The 22,826-nt window shown below is 47.5% G+C and overlaps 1 protein-coding gene across 1 annotated transcript in view; it reads left to right on the top strand.

Moving 5' to 3' along the window:
• Positions 1-9,985: 9,985 nt before the first annotated feature.
• The window catches only part of iqsec1b (IQ motif and Sec7 domain ArfGEF 1b), a 65,907-nt gene continuing 53,066 nt past the window's right edge, over positions 9,986-22,826 (top strand). The window contains exon 1 of the mRNA XM_080846559.1: positions 9,986-10,179. The gene's annotated coding sequence lies outside the window, so the exon portion shown is untranslated. The remainder of the gene's footprint in view (positions 10,180-22,826) is intronic.

The raw sequence follows: 22,826 nt of genomic DNA, 5'->3' as shown, positions 1-22,826 counted from the left end.
GGTATTATGCTTCAGGTGTCATAGGGAATACCACAGATATTCCTGCTAAAGTTGATTTCAGCCTAGACCTGTGTGTGTGTGTGTGTGTGTGTGTGTGTGTGTGTGTGTGTGTGTGTGTTCGGATTTCCTCTTAAGATGAGCATACTTGTTGTATGTTGAGACAGTCCTGGCCAGTGCAGTGTATTGATCAGAGGTCAATGAGAGCGAAATCTGACATCACTGGGGTTTTCCTGAGCCAGCACTTGAGTGGGCGTTGACGTTCCCCGCTTCGGAAAGCACCCCGATGATTTCCTCTGAGACAACATTTCTGTGGTCCCCTGCCGTGACCTAGCCCCTTCTGCCTGTGTGTGTGTGTGTGTGTGTGTGTGTGTGTGTGTGTGTGTGTGTGTTGTGGTGTTCAGTAAAAATGCAATGCAAATTATGCAAATTAATGCTTAAACGAGTGGAAGAGAAGGGTGGGGTTGGGAGGGGGATTAGTTGGAGCAGTTCTCCTCCCAGGATGGTTCAGGCTTTTGCTGTTTAATACGGGTGGAAATAGGGGGATCTGTTTCTGTGAATATTCATTAACTTCTTCATTAAAGTCATTTAAGGATTGCAGGGCTGCAGGATTTGGGGGGAGTTTGTTGACCAGCCATGCATATGTAGACACACACACACACACACACACACACACACACACACACACACACACACTTTGTGCCTTTTTCTGCGCTGGTTGCCAATGATAGTGATAGCTAGTGGATAGAGAATTCTCATTGTGTTCACTAATTGCTTTCTGTTTCACAGAAGCCCTCTGGCATTTACTCTCACCAAAGACATCTCTCTCTCTCTCTCTCTCTCTCTCACTTTCTCTGTCTCTGTCTCTCTCTCTCTCTCTCTGTCTCTCTCTCTCTCTCTGTGTCTCTCTATCTCTCTCTCGCTCTCTCTCGCTCTATTTCACGCTCTCCTTCCTTTCTCTTTCTCACTCACCTTCTCTCTCTCTCTCTGTCTCTCTCTCTCTCTGTCTCTGTCTCTCTCTCTCTCTGTGTCTGTCTATCTCTCTCTCGCTCTCTCTCTCGCTCTCTCTCGCTCTATTTCACGCTCTCTTTCATTTCTCTTTCTCACTCACCACCTCTCCTTCTCTCTCTCTCTCTCTCTCTCTCTCCCTCTCTCCTGTTGTCCCTCTGCCCCCTGCACGTTCTTTGTGTCTTTCATGGCCTTGGTGTGACACATCACCAGAAAATCCTCCAAATTGATATTTGTGCCACGGTGCATCAGCCCTAAAGGGGTTTGGAGGGGCCGGGAGGTGGGTTGGGGGGTGTCTGCAATTGCACCAGTGTTTCTCATCAGTATAAATCCATCAAAACTGGCACCAAGACTCCTCTCATTCATGAATAATATACTGACCCTGATGAATGAATTAATCTGCATGTTGGGACAGGTATATTCAGCACTTTTGCTGGGCTCTGATGATGAGGCATTATTAAGCTGCCAGTCACCTGTCCGCCACAGGCGTTGGGGGTTGACCAGAGAGAGAGAGAGAGAGAGAGAGAGAGAGAGCATGTGAGAGAGAGAGAAAGAGCAAGAGTGAGTCAGAGAGAGAGTCAGAGACAGTTAGCACTTCAAGTAAGAATGTCATGCTTCGCTTTGTGGACTTGATAGGAAAAACACTGACAAAATCTAGAGTAATGGATCCTAACCTAAACATAGAGGTTGGCAGGCATGATAAGGTCCAGCGATACTGTGTGCAAGTGATAGGAAATGAGGGACATTTTCTTCTCAACTGTGTAAGATGTTCCTCAGTGCAGGAAGCCCTTTTTGCGATCAATTTCGATGAGCTTGAAAATGTGTTGAAAATAGAGGGAGGACATCAAATGCACAAGCTTGGCTGCAGAATATGTGATGACCTGCCATAACAAAAGAACAACACTTTAACTCATAATAGAATAACATTATCTTCGCTCATACGGATATGAATCATATGGTTAATGAACATGATAATCACCTAACTTAACTAGATTAACTTAACTAGATGATTTCGATTTATTTATTGCTTGTTTGATGTTTTGCGAAAGTTGTCATCTTTCTTTTCTTTTTCATTTATACTGCACTTTACAAAATGTTAATTTAAAATGAATAATATGTGCACTGTACAACATTTTGAACGTATAGCTTTGGCAACAATAAGTTAATTGATTCATGCCGGTAGAGCACTTTTGATTTAATTTAATTTATGAGGGAGAAGGAGAGAGGAGTGTATGAGTAAGAGAGAGAGAGAGAGATAGGGTGTGTGAGAGAGATTTACCTCAGAGATTTCCTCTTTCTCTCAAGATATATATTTTCTTTTTTTCCTTCCAAATTATACACTGACCTATCAGTAGTTGCCAAGAGTATGGGCAATTGATGAGTGTGTGTGTCTGTTGTGGGTGTTTCTGTGTGCATGTCTGAGTGCACAAAAGTATGTGCTTGTGTGTGTGTGTGTGTGTGTGTGTGTGTGTGTGTGTGTGTGTGTGTGTGTGTGTGTGTGTGTGTGTGTGTGTGTGTGTGTGTGTGTGCGTGTGCGTGCCTCTGTGTGTGTGTGTGTTTGGAGAAATGTAGATGGAGCAGACAGAAGGACAAGAAAGGGCTTGTTTGTTTACTGAGACTGTAGCATCTGGGCCTCTGTGGAGAAACGGTGCGCTTTGAGGTCACCACTTGGCCTCAGATAACCTCTGTGCTCACTGGCTGGCCGAGGCGAGAGTGTGACGCCGCGTCAAGGGTTAGCTTATTGGATTATGTGCTGCATGACTAACACAGATGTTGTGTGCCACCACGGGGAGAGCGTTTCTCTCCTCAAACTTTCCCCTGTCACACAGGGAGCAAAGGTCAAGAATGCATCAGAGGGGTGACCATGGTAACGGCGAGGACATTGCTTCATAACTCTGTAGGGCAGTGAAGGCTGCCGTGTCTGGTTCGGCCATACAACCTTGAGCATCCATCAGTTTATGATCCTACTGTCATCATGTGCGCTTGCACACACACACACACACACACACACACACACACACACACACACACACACACATACACACATACTATACACACATAGACAATAGACAATATGGTGTGCAAGGTCAGCTCATGGCTCTAATGCATTTTCACACATACATATCCACCCACCTTTCTATTTCACACAGACTCACACACACATGCACGCACACACAGACACACACATACACAGACACAGTCAAAGACAGACAAACACCACTGGGACTGAAGATGAACAAGGTCATCTCTCTGCTCTGCTGTCTGCAGTTCTTCTAGATGGGAGACATTAATCTGAGAGAGGGGGAAGAGGGAGAGGGAGAGAGGGGTGGAGAGAGAGAGAGAGAGAGAGAGAGAGGGAGAGGGAGAATGAAACAGGATGAGAGGTGCTAGAGCCAGAGGCTCCAGAGGATTGAGGAGTTAGAGGCTCATGGTGCAGTGGAGTGAGCGCTTCAGTGCTCACCTGGCAGGGAGCACGTCTCTGGAGGCGGGGGGGTTCCAACGCTCCATGACCCTGGAGCAAGGCAACACTGCTGCCGGTCAGAAAAGACATCTGTAGGCCTCCCAGGGAAAACAAAATGTGTGTGTGTGTGTGTGTGTGTGTGTGTGTGTGTGTGTGTGCGCACACACTTGTTTTTGTGTGTGGAGAGGAGATAGCTTTTCAGTTTTTTACTTTTCACTGACCCAATGATATTCATCGACTGAACAATTTCATTCTTCTACTGTTCATACTCCTGGCTGATATCAAGTCCACGAAGCGAAGCATGACATTCTTACTACCTGACTCTCTGACTCTCTGAAATGCACACACACACACACACACACACACACACACACACACACACACACACACACACACACACACACACACACACACACAGCCACAAACACACACAGCCACAAACACACAAACACAAACACACAAACACAACACACACACACACACACACACACACACACACACACACACACACACACATACACACACTTCATACATACATACACTCTCACCATGCTACACACAGGAAGCATGTCAGTCTGACGCTGTGGCCTCTGACTTGGTTGACTGACCACACTGACTGATGCTCCAAAGCAAGCTGTGTGTTGAAAAACTGGTCTGGTTCTAATGACAACTAGCAAGTATGATCTGGATGGAGGTGTACCAGATGAATTCATTCCTTTAATTTAGTGCAAGTTCTCCCAAGGGGGTCCACACATATGGACACACACACACACACACACACACACACACACACACACACTGCTTTTTGTACTGGTGCTGAGGCGTAGGGTGTGTGGTTTCACAATCCTCCCCAAAGCAGTATTTCTTTCTTGGGCTTTCTTTCTTAACCAGGGAGTAATGTGGAAAAAACTGAAAGGATTTCAATGGAAGTGCAACGCTGTTTGAAGATTTTTTTTCTTTATTTCCAGTAAATGCCAGCATTTCAACCTCAGGCTTTATTTTGGTCACTATCTCTGGACATTTCTTCACTCCCCTCCTCTCCCTTTTCCTATTATTTCTATGTCCTCTCTTTCTCAACCTTTTCAACCCCATTTTAAACTTGCTCCATCATATTTCTTCTTGAATGTTCTGTATATCTTGTTCGTGTCCTTTACGTTCTCTTTTCTCCCCCTCCCTCACTGTCTTGTTTGTCCTCTTCTCTGCCTCTCTCCATGTGTGTGTGTGTGTGTGTGTGTGTGTGTGTGTGTGTGTGTGTGTCTGTTCCAGTGGTGGGATGTGATTTAATTTGGGGCTAATCCTTTTTCCCCTCGTCATGGATTGCGCCTGTCACTGCCAAGTCCTGACCCAGCTCCACGCTGGCCTTGATTATGATCTCAACCTCTGCAGCTGATGCAGCCTGCACCTCCTCCTCCTCCTCCTAAACCTCTACTTCTTCTTCACCTCCTCTACTTTCTATTCCTTTTCCCTTTACTCCCTCTTCTGATTCCTTTTCCTCCTTCTCCTTCTTCTCCTTCTCACCCTCTTCCTCCCCCTGCTCCTGCACCAGCTCTTTCTCCTTCATCTTCTCTTTTGCCTCCTATTCCTTCATACCCTTCTCTTCCTCCTCCTGGTCCACCAGGCCCTTCTGCTCTCCCTCCCTCCTCATCCTTCTACTCCTACACTTCTTTATCTCTCCTTCTCCTTATCCTCTCCTCCTAAACCGTGGCATTCTCTCAGTCTCCGAATCTCTGGAAATACTCACCATTCTGTCAAAAGAAAACAAGTCCCCCCCGCCCCTCCCAGAACCCCCTTGACACGCCAGTGTACCCCCCGTGCCCCCCCCCGCGATGGAGTAATGCACTGGCCTGAGTCCTCCGCAGTGATCTCAGCTCCAGAGATCTCAGAGGAGGGTGGTGTGTGTGTGTGTGTGTGTGTGTGTGTGTGTGTGTGTGTGACACAGTTTGACTCCCCTCCCCTCAACCTGCCCCTCCCCCTTTCCCCTATCTTCACCAAGCCCACTTAGATGAGTTAGGGTGTGTTGGTGAGCATCTGTGAGAAATATGTTGTGGATGGAAGTGGGTTGGGTGAGAGGTGTGTGTGTGTGTGTGTGTGTGTGTGTGTGTGTGTGTTGGTCTGGATAGGTTGTATATTAACCATGCATGTGTGTGTGTCATTGTAAAACAGAAAGTTTGTGGATTGTGTGTGTGTTTGTATGAATGTCTATGACACAGTGTGTGTGTGTGTGTGTGTGTGTGTTGGTGTTGTTTGTCAGTGTCTGTGGTTGACCCCGGTGCCTAATAAAGCAGAATGTGGAGCAGGCTTGGGGCTCCTGTGATCCCCTCAGCTTTCAGCAGCTCCCCTGACTGGGTGATCCCAGAGAAGGCTGCAGACTACACTCCGCCAGTGGACTAGCCTGCTGTCACTGCCAAACAAGCACACACACACACACGCACACACACACACACGCACACACACACACACACACACACACACACACACACACACACACACACACACACACACACACACACACACACACACACACTGTCTTGTAGACATACACACACACACACACACACACACACTACTTGCATGCCACATATACAGTGAGGGGAAACTTTTGTAGAACAGCAACTGAAGTAACTTGAACTGGGAGTGATTGAATCAGTCATCTCTTTCTTTTACCTCTGGGAGCTTTTGGCAACGTCAGACTCACATGTGTTTGAAAGGAGAGGGGGAGAGAGAGAGGTAGAGAGAGAGAGAGGTAGAGAGAGAGAGAGAGAGAGAGAGGGAGGGAGAGAGAGGGAGGGAGAGAGAGGGAGAGAGAGTAAAGGAAGGAGTGGCTCTCGTCTGGATGCTGGTAGAGGATCTGAATGGCTTCACCACACAAGCTGTATGTTATTTCTGCGTCTCTCTCTCTCTGTCCTGTCATCTTGTTGTCGTTTGTGGCTCCCTTGCCCCTGCGCTCGCTCGAGTGTCGAGCCCCTTCACCAGCTCGGGCGTCCAGGCCAGCGATGCCTCGGACATGTTGAACGTAATGTGGAAGTACTGCATCTCCGTCCGAACCATAAGGTAAGGGGCTTGGCTTTTGTTTTTCTGGTCGGTTTTCCTCGTTCTCGGAGCAGTATCTGGAAAAAGGATGGCTGGGAAAGATATGAGCGCTTTTCCAGAGGTTGGGATGGCGTTACTGCAGCCCGCGATCCCCCCCCCCCCCCTTCCCTGGGGCCACACCTGTTCAACACATTTGATATCTCACCACAGACTACTTTCAGTTCATCATACCAGCCTGTTGCTCAGGTTTAAACACTGAAAATGGATGAAGGCTGCATGATGATGTGGACTCTATCCAGTGTTTGAGTTGGGATTAATTACTTCCCATGTGTGCTTTAATGGAAATGAGTTCACTGAACAAAGATGCAAACGACAACAGAAATGGGCATGACTTCGACTGATGTAAAGATAACAGAATGGGACATGACTTCTACCTCCTCGTGTTGCTCCACAAAAATGTTTTACTTTACTATATGTGTAGCCTTCTTTAGAATGTCTTTCTGCTCTCAGCATAACTTAATGTTGAGTTTATGAGCCAGTGGCAGTGACATGCAGATGACTCTTATATGGGTTGTTTTATGAATGGGAACTTTGAATGCTTCACTTTGACTCAGCCCAGTGTTAGTCATTCCTGCAGATGAGGTATATGTACTAACAGCATGAAGCCAGCTACCACAGCTCTATTAATAAGTGTGTGTGTGTGTGTGTGTGTGTGTGTGTGTGTTCACCACAGCTCTATTAATAAGTGACCGTGTGTTTGTCGTCCGCCTGATAACAGCTCATTCTTTGATGTTCCTCGGCTGTAGTAGCTCTGGAATGGAGCAGGCTGGAGTTGGCCGTTCGGCTTCAGATGCCTTCTGTAATCCGAGTGGGTTTCCGCTTTCTGTCTCCAGAGAAGTTGGAGTTTGGGGCATTAATAGCTGTGCTCCCCTTTGGCTGTGCCGAGGCTGCCATGGGCTAAAATTAGTGGTCGCGGGGTTAAGCCTGGAGCTGCCTGGAGGCAGGGGAGTAGCCAATCAGAGCCCGGGCTGACCGTGACCCTGTAATTCAGATCCCCAGGTCTGGTCCCGCCGCAGATGTAGGAGTGTTGCCTGAACAGAAAGTCTGACTGTTGTTGGGAAGGAGTTTGCCAGTTTTGTGTGTGTGTGTGTGTGTGTGTGTGTGTGTGTGTGTGTGTGTGTGTGTGTGTGTGTGTGTGTAACGATGTAGTTGTGCTGCAGTTCTCTTGGACATTTTTCCTTTTCTTGTTTTGTTCCCCTTCAAGCCAGGTTTCTGTTACACATTTTTTCCTCTTTTGCTCATCTGTCAGTTCCTCTCTGTACTTCTCTTTGTATACACGCACAAGCACACCCACACACACACACGCGCACACAAACACTCGCAAACCTTTATACACACACTCAATTTTCGATCCAACTATCTCACACATACATTTACAACTTTATCTTTCACAAGGTAATCGTCTGTGTTTTTTAGCAGCATGAAGTTCCCTGCCACTGTATGGTCAGTCCATTCCATAGTCACCTGTGTTAGCACGTAGCCCACATCTCTCATGCCTTTTGCCAGGGTTTGTTTAGGCTAGACTGGACCGGACTGTGTGATTGCTCCCTTGATAGCGGTTAGCTCCGGAAGAGGCCGCATACAGCTGAGTGTAATGGGAGGCCTCCCTGGTGTGTGTATGTGTGTGTGTGTGTGTGTGTTTGTTTGTGTGTGTGTGTGTGTCTGTGTGTGTGTGTCTGTGTGTGTGTCTGTGTGTGTGTGTCTGTGTGTGTGTGTCTGTGTGTGTGTGTGTGTGTGTGTGTGTGTGTGTGTCTGTGTGTGTGTCTGTGTGTGTGTGTCTGTGTGTGTGTCTGTGTGTGTGTGTCTGTGTGTGTGTCTGTGTGTGTGTGTCTGTGTGTGTGTGTGTGATGGGGGTGATTTCCACAGGGCATAGTCATAGGCTGATGTTTTACATGACAAGCTGCCTGCCTTCTTCTCTCATGTTCACTTCTCCCTCTCTGTTTGTCTCCTCCAGCTGTCTGTAGGCTCTCTCTGTAGTGTTTGTGTGTCTCTGTCCCTGGCTCTGTTTGTCTTCTTCAGCTCTCTGTAGTGTTTGTGTGTCTCTGACTGGTTTCCTCTCTGTCCATTCTCACTTTCTGTCTTTGTGTTTTTCTTTAGCCTTCTCTCTCTGTTTGGGTCTTTCTAGATCATTCTCTGATTCTGTCCATCTCTGCCACTTTCAGTGTCTGTATCATTCCCCACCCCCTACCTCTCTCTGTCTGTCTGTCTCTTTCTTGTCTCTTTCTCTCGTTTTGCGGCAGCAGTCTCTCAGTATTCTTCAGAACCAGAGGCGAGGCAGCTGTGGGGAGAGCCCCCCCCCCCCCCCCCTCCCCCTGTCCTCCTCCCTCACTGGAGCTGTAAGTAATGCATTAGTGTTAGGTCGGCAGCGGCCAGGCGGCACTGTGTGGCTGGGGAGGACGCTGCTGTGGGGACGTGTTTTCTTCAGAGGTCTGCCCCCACTGAGACTGAGGCTGTGTACTGAAAGAGGGACAGAATAAAGAGAAAAACATGACAGAGAGAGAGAAAGATGGAGAGAAGAGGAAGAGCAAGGCTGACACACAAAGAGAAAAAGACAGAGAGAGACAGTGTGAAAGAGAGCATCAACAAGATAAAGAGGAAGCCAAGGACTGCCGACACGGTCACAAACACACAAACAGAGAGAGACAAAGTGACAAAAAAGAGCAGAGCTGTCATGCAGACAGACTACAGCCAAACAGATGAGAGAGTCTGACACGCATATGGAGAGAGAGAGAGAGAGAGAGAGAGAGAGAGAGAGAGAGAGAGAGAGAGAGACTGCACAGAGCGTAACAGCAGAGCAAAAGCAACCTGATCGGGGCCATATAAAGTGCAGGCACCGAGAGCACAGGGTATTATTAATTTACTGAGGTGGCCAACACACACGTCCTGACCAGCCTCTGCACAGAGACCCAGAGAGACTGACAGAGAGAGAGACAGAGAAAAGAAGAGAAGAGAAAAGGAGAAAAAAACTGGGAAAACAGGGAATCCCTGGTAGCCAGAGAAAGAAGGGGAAGAGGAAAGAAAGAGAGAGAGATAGAGGGGAAGAAGAGGAAGACACTGTGAATCAGAGGCCCTGGATGGCCTCACCGGAAAAACACTAACGAATATCCCAGACATCCTGGCGTCCTCTGATCCTCACGAGCACTATAGCCGACAGAGCAACAGACAGACAGACTAATGGACGGTACACCTGGGGGGCACCAGAGGCAGACCCAGACCCTCAAGGCCGTTCCTCCCCCAGAAGGGGTCAGGCAGAGGGGTGAGCAGGCAGAGACAACTTGATCTGGCAGAGGAGGCCTGTGGGGTCGGGGGGGACTGCTGTTGTTGTAGGGTGGAATTCTGTGCCGTGTGTCCTGAGCTGTACTCCCGAAACATTCCAGAAGACTCAGGAGCCAGCCTGGGACCACTAGCTTGGATTTCTGGAGCTGACAAACAAACCGGACCTCATCCAGCAGACAGAGCAGTTTTGTGCTGCGTGCACAGACACACACACACACACACGCACACACGCGCACACACACACAGAGGAGGACTACCACAAAGAAGCACATCTTTTTCTCAACTCATCCTCAAAACCAGTGCGGATCAACCAAACAGGATCCAAATGTCATCCAATCCAGAGAGGAGTGAGTGGAGGGCCCAGTGGCTATAGTGTGGGTGAGTACAAGTGCAAACTGAGTCATGTCCACATGCTGTGAAGTAAGGGGAACAGCTCCGTAATGTGGGGCTGTGGTTACCCAAGGGAGGACCTCTGATGGAAAAGGGGGACTATTTTTAGAACGGTCTCTCGTCACTGGCTCTAAATCACAGGAGTGTTTGTCTGTTTGTTTGCTGGTTAATCCTGAATTCAAATCCCTCCCACCCCACCCACCCATGGTTGTGTAACCAGGCTTTTTTCTTTGAGGGTGCTGTCTGACATCTCATCAGTGGTCAGCTGCTGGGCAGAATTGATTTAGTAAAGATTGTCTGGTTTGCGTTGCGGTTTCTGAGGAGATTTCACGCCTTTTTGTCCGCTATGTGCGGAATTCCCGTCATCCTAATGGAGTTTGTCATCCGCCGTGTCTCGGTTGCGGTTGTGGTGCTGTGAAGAGCCGACTGGAAATTGGCTTTTGACGGGAACACAAATTCCAGTGGTGGTATTGGTGTTTTTTTTTTAATGGACGTTTTGAAAGATGTTTCCACTCGCTCAGTCTCCCTGATTTACTTGGTTTCCTTCATGACAAAGTGGTTTGCCATGGTACCACAGTCTGAGAAGAATTACTTTATATATAAACATATAAAGACCTTTAAAATTTTCCCATGTCGAGGATTGGTAATTTTACCTAAAATGAAGTGCACAGTGGTCAGTTGTACCAGTCGTATCTGAAGGATAACCTATATTCGGATTGAGTACTTAGTTCGCTTTTGGTCATCAGGGGAGCTGCTCTGTCCCTGCCAGTCTGCCCTGTCAATCGGCCAGTGCTGTAATTAGACAGAATGAATATTTCAGTGCCCAGGGTTTCTGTTTCCTCAGGTAATACGAGTCGGGCTGCATAGTCCAAAGTCCTCAGCACAGGAATGAATAGGACAGGAGGCATTTGGGGGGGAGGGGGTCATCTTTCGAGTATTAATTAATCATTTTCATCTGTGGTATACAGTATGTGTATCATTTACTTCGATGGGATAGAGTTTAGTTTTGGGATGGCAAGCCTGTTGCTTGGTATCCAACTGATGAGAAGTGTAGAGCTTTTTACTCATGGGGTAGTACAAGATGAACATGAGTGTTCAGCATGTAATACTCTAACTGTAATGCATGTCATGAATATTTCTGCAAGAATATTTTGAACACTGTTGAATGCTTTGGGACTGGCCCTAAAATGGATATTTTGCATCAAAGCGCCATATAGTTCAGCTGATTCGTACCGTAAAAGTATGTCATGAACATTTTTATTTTCCTGTACACACACGCACATATTTAATTTCTCTGTATGGATGCTGGCAATCGAGATTTGAGGTCTCCTAACTTAAACTTACTAGCCTTCAAGCCAACTCGCCGCCTCCCAGACCTGCTCTATGGAGTAAAGAACCCTCCCCCCCCCCCCCCAAGCCCCGCACCCCATACCCCCCTGTTTGACCCCAGGCCATGGTCAGAAGCCGAAGGCCACAGAAGGGGCCGGTCCTCGCCTCGCTGACCACCTGGCCTCCCGCCCCTGGGCGGCCATGTTTTATGCATCTCCCAGTGAGAGGGATGAGTGCCAGACTCAATCTGCACTAATGGCTCCTGTGACCTCCGCTCCAAGATGTGGTCCTAGCGTCCCTGTGACCTCCGCTCCAAGATGGGGTCCTAGTGTCCCTGTGACCTCCGCTCTGAGATGGGGTCCTATTGTACCTGTGACCTCCGCTCTGAGATGGGGTACTAGTGTCCCTGTGACCTCCGCTCTGAGATGGGGTCCTAGTGTCCCTGTGACCTCCGCTGGCATGGGGTCCTAGTGTCACATCTTGTTTCCTGCCTGCCCTACCAGAGCCCACTGCTGGACAGTGCCAGTGCGTGATGACGTGAGATGTTCAGTGGCCTAGCCGTCTCTTAGCCCAAAAGAGGCCGTTCACAGTCTTTTCTCCGCCTAATGTCGAGACTTTCAGCATGATTGGAGGCATCACAGCTTCAGCAGACGGAGCAGTGAGTGCTGTTCTAACATGATCTCAGTCCCATGCTATTATGTAACCCATATAAACATCATTAGGCTTGTAAAACAGCCAGCAGTCAAATGCGATGGGTAGCGGAGTGGAAACTTCCAGAGAGGAAACGCCACACATTTATTTTTCTCATGTTAAAAGAGAGGAAGGGAGAGAGACAGAAGAGGAAGGAGGGGGGAAGGCATGGGGGAAAGAATGAGAGAAGGAATGAGAGAAGGATGGAAACTCTTCGAATAGAGAGAATCCAAATGCAGCTCTGGATAGAAGAGAGGGGGCAAAGCACCCACACTTCCATGCAAAATGGCACCTCTTCATGCCAAACCGTAAATTAAGTGTTTCTAAACACCAGGGCCGGTTCAGGATTGTGGGGAAGCACTGAGAGGGCTCTTAAAGGCATGGGGTGGTGGGGATGGTCACTATCCCCTGAAATACATGGTTCTTCATGGTTCTTTATGGTAAAGAAAAATAAAATTAGTTCTCAGCCAGTCCCTGCAGACAAAACACTGGACATGTGTCCCTCTGATATATGCTCTGGCCTCTGTCTCTCTTTTTCTCTCTCTTTATCTCTCTCTGTGTGTCTCCTCTCTCTCTGTCTCTCTCTTTATCTCTCTCTCCGCAATTATTTTCAAAGATTCCTTTCACTGATTTTGGCGTGAACATCAGCGCTTGGCAAGCAAAGGCGCCTCATTAAAAGCAGCTTCAGCACTTTGTGTGAGTGTCAGACAGCAATGCTGCTCCCTTCACGGTTCAGACCCCAAAAGAGAGAGGGAGAGAGAGAGAAAACGAAGGAGTGGTGGCCAGAGATAACAGGCCTTTTTTCTCAAAAGCTCATGCATCACTTTTTTTCAGTTTTGTTAATGGGAAGAAATTGCTGAACATCCATTATTGGATGTATCATGTCACAGCCAAAACTCACAAGTGATATTTCATTGATTCATTCCATTAGTTGTTGATGCCATTGGAGCCCAACAGAGGTTCTTTAAACGCTGGGTATTGGGGTATAACTCATTAGCCATCTAAACTTCCATTGGACACTGAGGTCTGTCTTGGCAACCACAGAAGCTGTGACACTCCAGCTGTGACACTCCAGCTGTGACACTCCAGTTGTGACACTCCAGTTGTGGCACTCTAGTTGTGACACTCCAGTTGTGGCACTCTAGTTGTGACACTCTTGGCCGAGTGCCTGTGGCCCTAGTTGTTGCTGTGTGTACCACGCCGTTTGCGCTAGTCGGACCCCTGTGTGCAGCGTTTTGGCCGATTGAGCATGTTGGATTGACGGTGGAGGCCATCGGTGTCGTTAGTGTTTTCCCTTGGGATAATTGGACTGTCCCTTCAACATGTGAAAATGGGGAAAACAGGGGAAAATGGAGTTATTTCCTTTCGCGCAGGCACAGAATGTACTAGCATGTTGGCTGTCGGGCTGAACCTTTGCAGTGTGTGGTGGGCAGTGTTTTGGCCCAGACGTAGGCAGTGTTAGGCGACAGTCCACAGATGTGCCTTCGACGCCTCTAGTTCTTTGTGAGGGTAAATGTCATTATATTAATACATTATGCTAGAGTCACACCACACCGACATCAGACAGTGACAGTCCGGGGTTTACTCTTGCCATGTCTTGTAAGTGCCTTATAGGATTCAAACATGGAGGAAATGATTGATGTTAAGGTGCTACATAAATAAATGTGACTCGACTTGAATGCTGTTCGGTCTGGTCCATCCAGCCTGTGTGTGGAGTGTAATGGTCTAAGTATTGGGCATGAGGGGTCTGCCTCCCGGGGCGGCTGAGGACCATCTCTGGGCTATTGATTCAATGCTGTGGCAGGCACAGAGCTTTTCGTTTAATGTTGCCGGCAGGCTTTTGAAGAGCTCACCAGGGCCAGTGACAGATTTGGGCTGGCTTTGAAGAAACGGCTCTTTTCAGGGCTGCAGAAAAATGATAAACTATCAGGTAATAAGATCAAGATAATGACAGAGAGACAGAGAGATGGGGCGAGATGGGGATAGTAAATGAGGAGGTATTGTCATGTTAACGTGAAGTCTGATTACATGTCTACAGCTCTTATGTACTAAATTGAATTAAGCACGTTTTGACTATGAAATAAAAGCAGCAGCCGTCATCCAGCCCACAGGGGAAGTTGTTCAAGTGTGGAGCAGTGCTCATGCCTTTAAGTCCTCTGATTGTTAATGCCCTGTGAAGTGTCTCCTCTCTTCTCTTCAGGAGATCTGACTACACACCCACCTATCTGCCCCCGTTCTCTCTCTCCCGCTCTCTCTCTCCCTCATTCTCTCTCTCTCTCTCTCTCTCTCTCTCTCTCTCTCTCTCTCTCTCTCTCTCTTTGTCTTATAGCCTGTTTTAGAATTCATGAGTGGCGCGTGCCCAATGGCGCGTACCACGGCCCCACAGATCAATTACTCTGCATTGGGCTCTATCAATCTCTCCCCCCCCTCTCTCATTCTCTCTCTCTCCCCCCCCCCCTGTCTCTCTCTCATCTGCATTGGGCTCTATCAATCTCTCTCCCCCTCTCTCTCTCTCTCTCTCTCATCTGCATTGGGCTCTATCAATCTCTCTTCCCCTCTCTCTCTCTCTCTCTCTCTCATCTGCATTGGGCTCTATCAATCTCTCTCCCCCTCTTCCTCTCATCTGCAAGTCCTGCCGGCTAAGAAGCCCATCCCTCGTAATGACACCCATGATTATTCATGAGAGAGTGAGAGAGGGAAAGAGAGAGAGTGTGTGTGTGTGTGTGAGAGAGAGAGAGAGAGAGAGAGAGCGAGAGAGAGAGAGAGAGAGAGCAATGGAGAAGAGGAACAGAACGAAATCCCAGCTCAGTAGGCTGAAGAGACATACTGTGTGTTTGCTGTTTCCATCCTCCTCTCTTGTCTTCGTTCCTTCTTTGCCACTTCTATGCCCACTATGTCACAGTGGTGGTTTGCCAAACTCAATTCCCCATCATCCTCAGAGACATCACAGTGTCAGTCTTAAGTTGGATGCTGCTTGTGTGCTTGATCAATGGAACTCTTTCATTGGGACAGTATTTCAAAGACCCTGATGTGCATGGGTAGAGTAATGCAAATAATGAATCTACAGTATGTGTATACATCACTTATGTATTAATGTTATTACATGTAGACCTCGTTTACATGTGCATGCATACACTTCAGACAGAAACCCAAACACCAGTCCACCACCTCTACAGATCTCTGCTGTCTGTGTGTGTGTGTGTGTGTGTGTGTGTGTGTGTGTGTGTGTGTGTGTGTGTGTGTGTGTGTGTGTGTGTGTGTGTGTGTGTGTGTGTGTGTGGTGCAAAGCTGGAACACATACAGCAATTAGCCTACATCAGTGCAGTAGTGTCATTGCTGTCAGTCAGTGACTCAGATGGCAGTGTTTGTGTGTGTGTGGGTGTGTGTGTGTGTGTATGTGTGTGTGTGTGTGTGTTTTGGGGAGATGCAGATGGTGCAGGGTGGAGTAGGACTGTGTGTGTGGGGGGGGGGGGGGGTGGGGGGTGGCGCTGCAGTCGATACAGTCAAGGCAGCTGGCGAAGCACCCCTACCCCCACCTCACCCCCCTCCATCCATAATGAATGGACAGCCCTGATCACAGTGAGTGGTCCCCAAACATCAATCTGTCTTCCATCCGCTCTAATGAAAAGCAGTTTTAAAGTCCAATTAGTCTGTAATATCTGTGTGTGTGTGTGTGTGTGTGTGTGTTCTTTGTGAAATCTTTTTCCATACATTTCTGTGTGTGATATAAATATAGGTGTTAAAGTAACATCCAGGAATTATAAATGCCTTCCCTTCGCTCATTGACTTCCCTTTGATTTGGTGCAACTGTCATACTGTCATATACATTTCAGCACTTACACGTGATATACATTTTTAACCATACTGACATGCAGCTCTTATGCCTACGCTTATCTAGACTGTGAGTATGTCACACTAAGAGTAAGAGAGCCCCTCATGTGATGTATGCTAGCGAGACAATAGGATATGAAACACATGATACCACTGGAAGGCTAAACGACATTTGCAAGCCAGTGCAACGTTTTTTTCCCCGCTTTGAGTGCCCTAATAATGGACATGAAAGAGATAATGGCTGTCACCGGCATCAGGAAATAGTGTCTATGTACGTGTGTGTGTGTGTGTGTGTGTGTGTGTGTGTGTGTGTGTGTGTGTGTGTGTGTGTGTGTGTGTGTGTGTGTGTGCTGCTGCCGCCATTCATATTTTAGCATTTTGTGGTGGGCATAGCCCTCTTCGCTCATAGTGCCACTATCAGTCAATTTCCAGTTTCCTCTTCCTCTCATAAGCCTTCCCCATAACTACGCTAAGGCACAAAAGCTGAAGTGCTAAGAGGAGGCTGGGCAATGAAGATGATTGTTTTAAAGATCCTATTCAGGGCTTTTGAGGGCTTTTGTGCTGGTGTTCCTCCAGAACAAATAGAGGTGTGAAGTTCAAACAAGAGAGCACTTCTGGGAGTTTCTCCTCAAAACCGCACAAACTGCACAAAGTGCACGGTCTTGTGAATTTAAAACTGTTAATTTTTATGTCAAAGCTCAAAGGGGGAAATAAAAGATAATTGCAACAAGTTAAGCAGTAATTGCTGTACTCCAGTATTCTTTTGTAGCACAGTAGTAGAGGGGATTATGTGCAGGGTTCCAGAACAGTAGATGGCCTGGCAGGAGAGCCTCTCTCGGGGCCTGCTGAAGTGATCTGCGGTTCTGACCAGACGCTGATCCTACTGTCCAAAAATGTGTGCGCTCCCTGTCGTGTTTTTTTTTTTTTTTAAACCTGGATGTCTTTCATAGAAGCGGAGGGGCAGGTCTGTGTCTGTCGCCTGTTGTTCGCCCAAATCTCATTAACAGGCGTTTCCCCCCGGCTCGTTCAAACAGAGGGCGAGGGGGGGGGGGGGGGGGGGGGGGGCGGGTGGACGCAGGCTCCGGCTCTCATAAACGAGAGCTTGGCATCGGCGCTCTAGAAAGCGGCACTTAGTGTTCTGACAGGCCACTATCGAGTGCGTCAGTGTGGCCTGTAAACAGTCATTAAAGCTGGCGCTCTGCGGCAGGCACCGTGTAAACAAATGACATAATACACACCCTGAGCGTGGGCACAGCGGGGCCTGGGCAGGCGATCCACTTCTGAGGGCAGCGAGTGGCGCGTCTGTCTGTCTCTCTCTCTCTCGCTATCTCTCCTCACTCTCTCTCTCTCCTCCCTCCCCTCTCTATGTCTGTGTCTCACATTCCCTCCCTTTCATACATCCCTCTCTTACTTTGTGGTAGGGCTGAACCTGTGTTGAGGCAGTTATAAAGGTGGGGGGTCATGATGGTCCAACAGCTGCCTGGTACCCCCACCCCTTGACTACCAACCCCCAAGAGTGACACATGACATCACTCTGCAGAAGATCAGGGTTTGGAGAGATGCACTTGTTGTAGACTCTGTGTGTGTGTGTGTGTGTGTGTGTGTGTGTGTGTGTGTGTGTGTGTGTGTGTGTGTGTGTGTGTGTGTGTGTGTGTGTGTTTGTGTTTGTGTTTGTGTGCGTGTTTGTGTATGTGCGAGCGGTTAGACTTGCAAAATCAATTCTGTATTCTCAGATACAGATTAAGAAGGTGCGGTAGCTCTTCTACCTGACGTTTTCATTTATACCTCTCCTGAGGTAATTGCGTATGTCTCGAGCAGAGAAAGGATGAATGTGAAATTCAAGCCTGGGTCTAGAACAGGAATGATTGATCTTTTCTCCAGGATCTTTGTGGGTTTTTTTCACCCATTTATACAATGTTCCCCAAATGAAAAGTGCTTGTGAGAGAAGATAACCCGAGAATAGATCAAAAGCAGTTGAGTAGTAAACAAAGTCTTCCACTGTCTTGACATCTTTTTGATTAAATTGAAATATGTTCCTTTTTGTTGTCTCCGAAATCCTAAATAGTTTGACAATATGCTTTAGCTTCACTTTTTTTGTATCTCTCTCTCTCTCTCTCTCTCTCTCTCTCTCTCTCTTTCTACCCCCCCCCCCCCCCCACACACACACACACACACACACACACACACACACACACACACACACATATGCTCACTCTCTCTCTCTCTCCGTCTCTCTATCTCTCTATCTCTCTATCTCTGATCAAACTGTCTTCAGAAGTTTTGCCAGTGATGAGGTTCTATTCGGCAGCCTCCATTAATGAGTTCCCGAGAGTGGTCTCGACCAATCAGAGGCCTCCCCAGACTCCCTGGCTGCCTGCTAATTGGCCAGCCTGGTGTGAGAGCCTGCTACAGCAATTCTATCGTCCAGCAAAGCTTTGTTGATGTTGACACACACACACACTCAAACACAGACACACACGGACACAGAGTTACACACACTGTCATACAGCTGTATGTCAAAGATCTATTTTTAAACCCTTCTCTGCTTTTGCCACGAATGTTAACTGACTGAAACCTGGATGTGTCGTTCCTTGAGAGAAAGAGAGTGTTTTAATCATTGTAGACGTTACATTGTGTTAGAGTCAGCATTGTTGGTTGTTCGAATGAAATGTAAATAATCACAGAAAAATATACAAATCTCTTGGAAATCTGATGCATTCTATAAGGAATGATTGGAGCACTCTCCTCCCTCTGCATGTTCCACTGCAGTCAGTGGTGTTGTTGAAGCTGTATTACAGCTCCCCCTACTGGTGACATTAGTAGTGACTCAAAAATCCCCCTCCTGACACATCACAGAATCAGAATCAGTTTTATTGGCCAAGTAAGTTAACTCACACAATTAATTTGTACATAGCAATATACACCCAAAATACAGATTATATAAAAGACGAACAATATACATAAGGTGCAGGGTGGTAGTGCAAACCACAATAATGTACATATAATCAATAATGTATGGGAATGAAAAGGTGTCGCATGAGTATTTGCACAGTATGTAAAGCAGGGTGTAATAACTATCTAAAGAAACAAAAGTGGCTATGGCATAGCAGATAATACTGGTCAGCAATTCATGAGGGTGATAGCATTCGGAGAGGCTCCGAATTGCTCCTGCATATGGTAGTTTTGGTAAACAGGATTCTGTAGCGTCTGCCGGTGGAGAGGACTTGCAAAAGGGTGTGACCAGAGTTTGAGAATTCTGTTATGGTTTTCCCTGCCAATTTCCTGGTTTTTGAAGAGTACGAGTCCTGAAGGGTGGGCAGGGGAGCAGTTCTGACGGCGCCCAGATCACCAGCCGTTCAACCTCACACCGGTAAACAGCTCGTCACCATCTTGAATGACTCAGATGACTCAGATCACAGCATTGCCTTTACCTATAATGAGATCAGTGAGGCTTTTTTTACTGGCTTGAAACTAATGACTAACTGTTTTCTCACTTGATTAGACAGCCAAGCTGAGAGAATTTTATCTCATAGTTAAATATTTTCTGGATCCCCAGAAGGGTTACTGCTAGACATGCGTTCAGTTGGTACATGAACTGTTCTGTGTTCTGTGGAGGTCAACCACATGTGTGATGCCATATTTACCTCATAAACCCCCACACACTTATCCTGGGAAAGCCTTCCAAGCCAATTTCCAAGTGTGTTGCGTGGAGTTTTGGATCAGGTGATTGGGAATCTTCTGAGGATAAACTGCAGGCATTGATGACAGCCTTAAGGAATTTCTCCTCCATCTTAAAATAAATCTGACCATTTATCTGTCTCGGCCTCTTTGACACCCCGCCAAAACAACCCTAGGGCCAGCTGGCAGGAGGTGTGAGGCAGCGGGGTTATTCCTTACTCTCCCTTCACACACAGCCACATACACTCACTCACACACACACAAATACACACAAACACATGCATACACATACATACACACATGCACTCACACACATATATACACACACACACAGCCACGTATACTCACTCATACACACAAACACAGACGAACACAGACTCTTGAACTGATGATACTTGGAGAGATGACGAAGGTAGTGTGAGTCCAGGCCATCATCCCGCAGGTTGTGAGACTTTCTTTATCCAGTCCAGAGAGGTCCAACTCAGGTGGGAGTCAGATGTGACCTCTGTGTCCATTGTCCATTTTTTATAAAGTAGACAGATGGGAGTGCAAAATGGTTGTCCAGTCCTGTGTGTGATAAATGCGTGTGTGTGGGCATATGTGTGTGCGTGTGTGCGCGCGTGCGTGTGTGTGCATATGTGTGTGTGTGTGTGTGTGTGTGTGTGTTTCCCCTGAGACTCCAGCAGTGCCACTTCAGCCTCTTCAGCTGAAGGTGTGTGTTGTGAAGCACAGAGCTGGGTCAAACTCTGATAAAGGAGTACATGAAGGAGTCCTCTGGGTCTGCCCTTGAGTTTCCAGGCTGTAAGAGATGCTACAGTGATGCTAGCTGCTAGCACAATTCTGTTTATGGGTTTATGCCACAGAAACATACACATGAGTTGGAAAAGTGAAATAATAAAATGTATAGGAAAGGCTTGAATGGACTTCTGTAGAATATTCTTATTCATTATTTATTTCTGTACAATTTTGCTCATGTTCTGGCCTGTATGTATGTATGTGTGTGTCTGTGTGTGTACGTGTGTACGTGTGTACGTGTGTGCTTGTGTGTGCGCACAAGTGAGTGTCTGTGTGTGCATGTATGTGCACCTACACATGCATGTGTGTGTGTGGGTGTGGGTGTGTGTGTGTGTGTGTGTGTGTGTGTGTTCATGTGTGAGTATTTTACACTTCCCCTGGTCCTATATCAGTCTAAGTGATTGGGTGACAAGCTACTTTGTTTTAAGTAGTCTTACTGTGGCAAACTGATGGTCTACACTGACAAAGTCATCCTAGTCTGGCTCTCTGTCACACTCCCCTGTGATTTATGACTGTGTGTGTGTTTGCTACGGTATGTGTGTGTGTGTGTGTGTGTGTGTGTGTGTGTGTGTGTGTGTGTGTGTGTGTGTGTGTGTGTGTCTGCCAGAAGGCTCCCAGATGACCAGAGGTGAGAGAGTTGGGATGAAAAAGAGGTGTGTGGCGTCAGCAGCTGTGATGTGATTCAAGAGACCCAGTGTGCCTGTCTTCTGCCAGCCCCTTCCAGCTGCCATACACACACACACACACACACACACACACACTCACAGACATGCATACACATATGCATGCACCAGATCTACATATGCACAAACAAAAGCCATTTAAATACTCTCACTTGCTGGTGCTCACACACACACACACAGACACACACAAATGCATGCATAGTTATGCATAAATGTGTTCCTCTTCCCAGTGTGACTCTCATTCTTAAAAACACACACACACACACACACTCAGGCTGTCCCTGAGGAACCGTATTTCACACTGTGCCTTCACACCTCTCCTCGCTCTCTTTGCTACCATTCCTCATCTCCCGGTATCCATGGAAATCAGATTAGCGGTGTTGTGATGGCGATTTGGGCCGTCATTGATGGGGTCTATTCCAGAGCTTGCATGGAGCACTGCTTCCCTCATACTCCTGCCCCGAGGTAGCTCTCCACTCAGTAACACACTGTTTATTTACCTTATGACGGGGAATCATTTCCTGTGAACTCACCACTGAGACACTGCTGGTCTGGCCCAGTGAGTGTGTGAGAGCAACACTGCAAAGAGCTTTGAATCTGAGAAGAGATGGGACAAGACATGATCAGATCACTGACTGATAATGACAATTTACAGTGCAGATTCTCTAAGACAATGTTTCTGAGACTGTGCTAACGAAGGTGGACCTGAGTAATGGGCTTGTGTAGAGCGCACACAGGGGTGAGTGTGAGCGGTGTATTGGTGTGTCTCAGGTGGGGCGTGGGAATTATTCCCCACGTTGCCTGGAACTGTGCCAAGTGAATGTTTACTCAAAGCCAGGGGGCTTGGTATTGGAAGGGTTAGCTGCACCGTGATGGTTTTTAGAAGCAAAGCCGAACTTGAGCTAATCGGGGACACCACCTGCTAGAGGCATCCCACTCTGAGAAATCCCATTATCGCTAATCCTGTAGCCAACTAAGAGCGCACGGGGGCTAGTGAGCACACACACTCACACTCACACACACACACACACATACACACACACACACACACAGCCTCTAAGCCCTCAGCACACAATCGGGCTCATTAATGACACACACACACACTCAGGCACCTGGCAGTCGTGTGGAACCGATGCCTTGCCACCTTGGCGATAGGGACATAGCCGAGGGTGCCAGAGAAGGCCAGGGCAAACTTCCAGGAAGTGATTCATCCCTCCAGTGACCAGCGTGAGGATACCGATGCCTCTCAGGTAAGTCAGTCACTCCTGGGCCACGCCTGTTGAGCGCCGGAGGACCAGGTCAGCCCAGCTTTATTTATAACACACTGTGAATCGTGCGAGTACTGGCTAGCTTGCGTGTGCTGTCAAGGGTGCTCAGGTTATGGTTGCCCAGAGTGGACCCAGTAGACCTTATTGTTCACTAGGAATAGCAGCTAGCAGCAAGAATTGAGTGCTTAAGTTGTGGTTGTGCTGAGCAAGGCTGGCTGTGTTTGTGACCTTTCATCTAATTTTTCACTTCCTGTATCAGTGGCCATGTTTCTTGTAATCCCCTGTGGTTATATCCTGGGATAGTCTAGGGAGAAGGTTTTGGCAGTGCTG

The sequence above is a fragment of the Sprattus sprattus genome, assembly GCF_963457725.1.
Source record: "Sprattus sprattus genome assembly, chromosome: 10".
NCBI lineage: Eukaryota > Metazoa > Chordata > Actinopteri > Clupeiformes > Clupeidae > Sprattus > Sprattus sprattus.
Note: the sequence above shows the minus strand (reverse complement) of the source record. Positions and strands in the feature narration are given on the sequence as shown.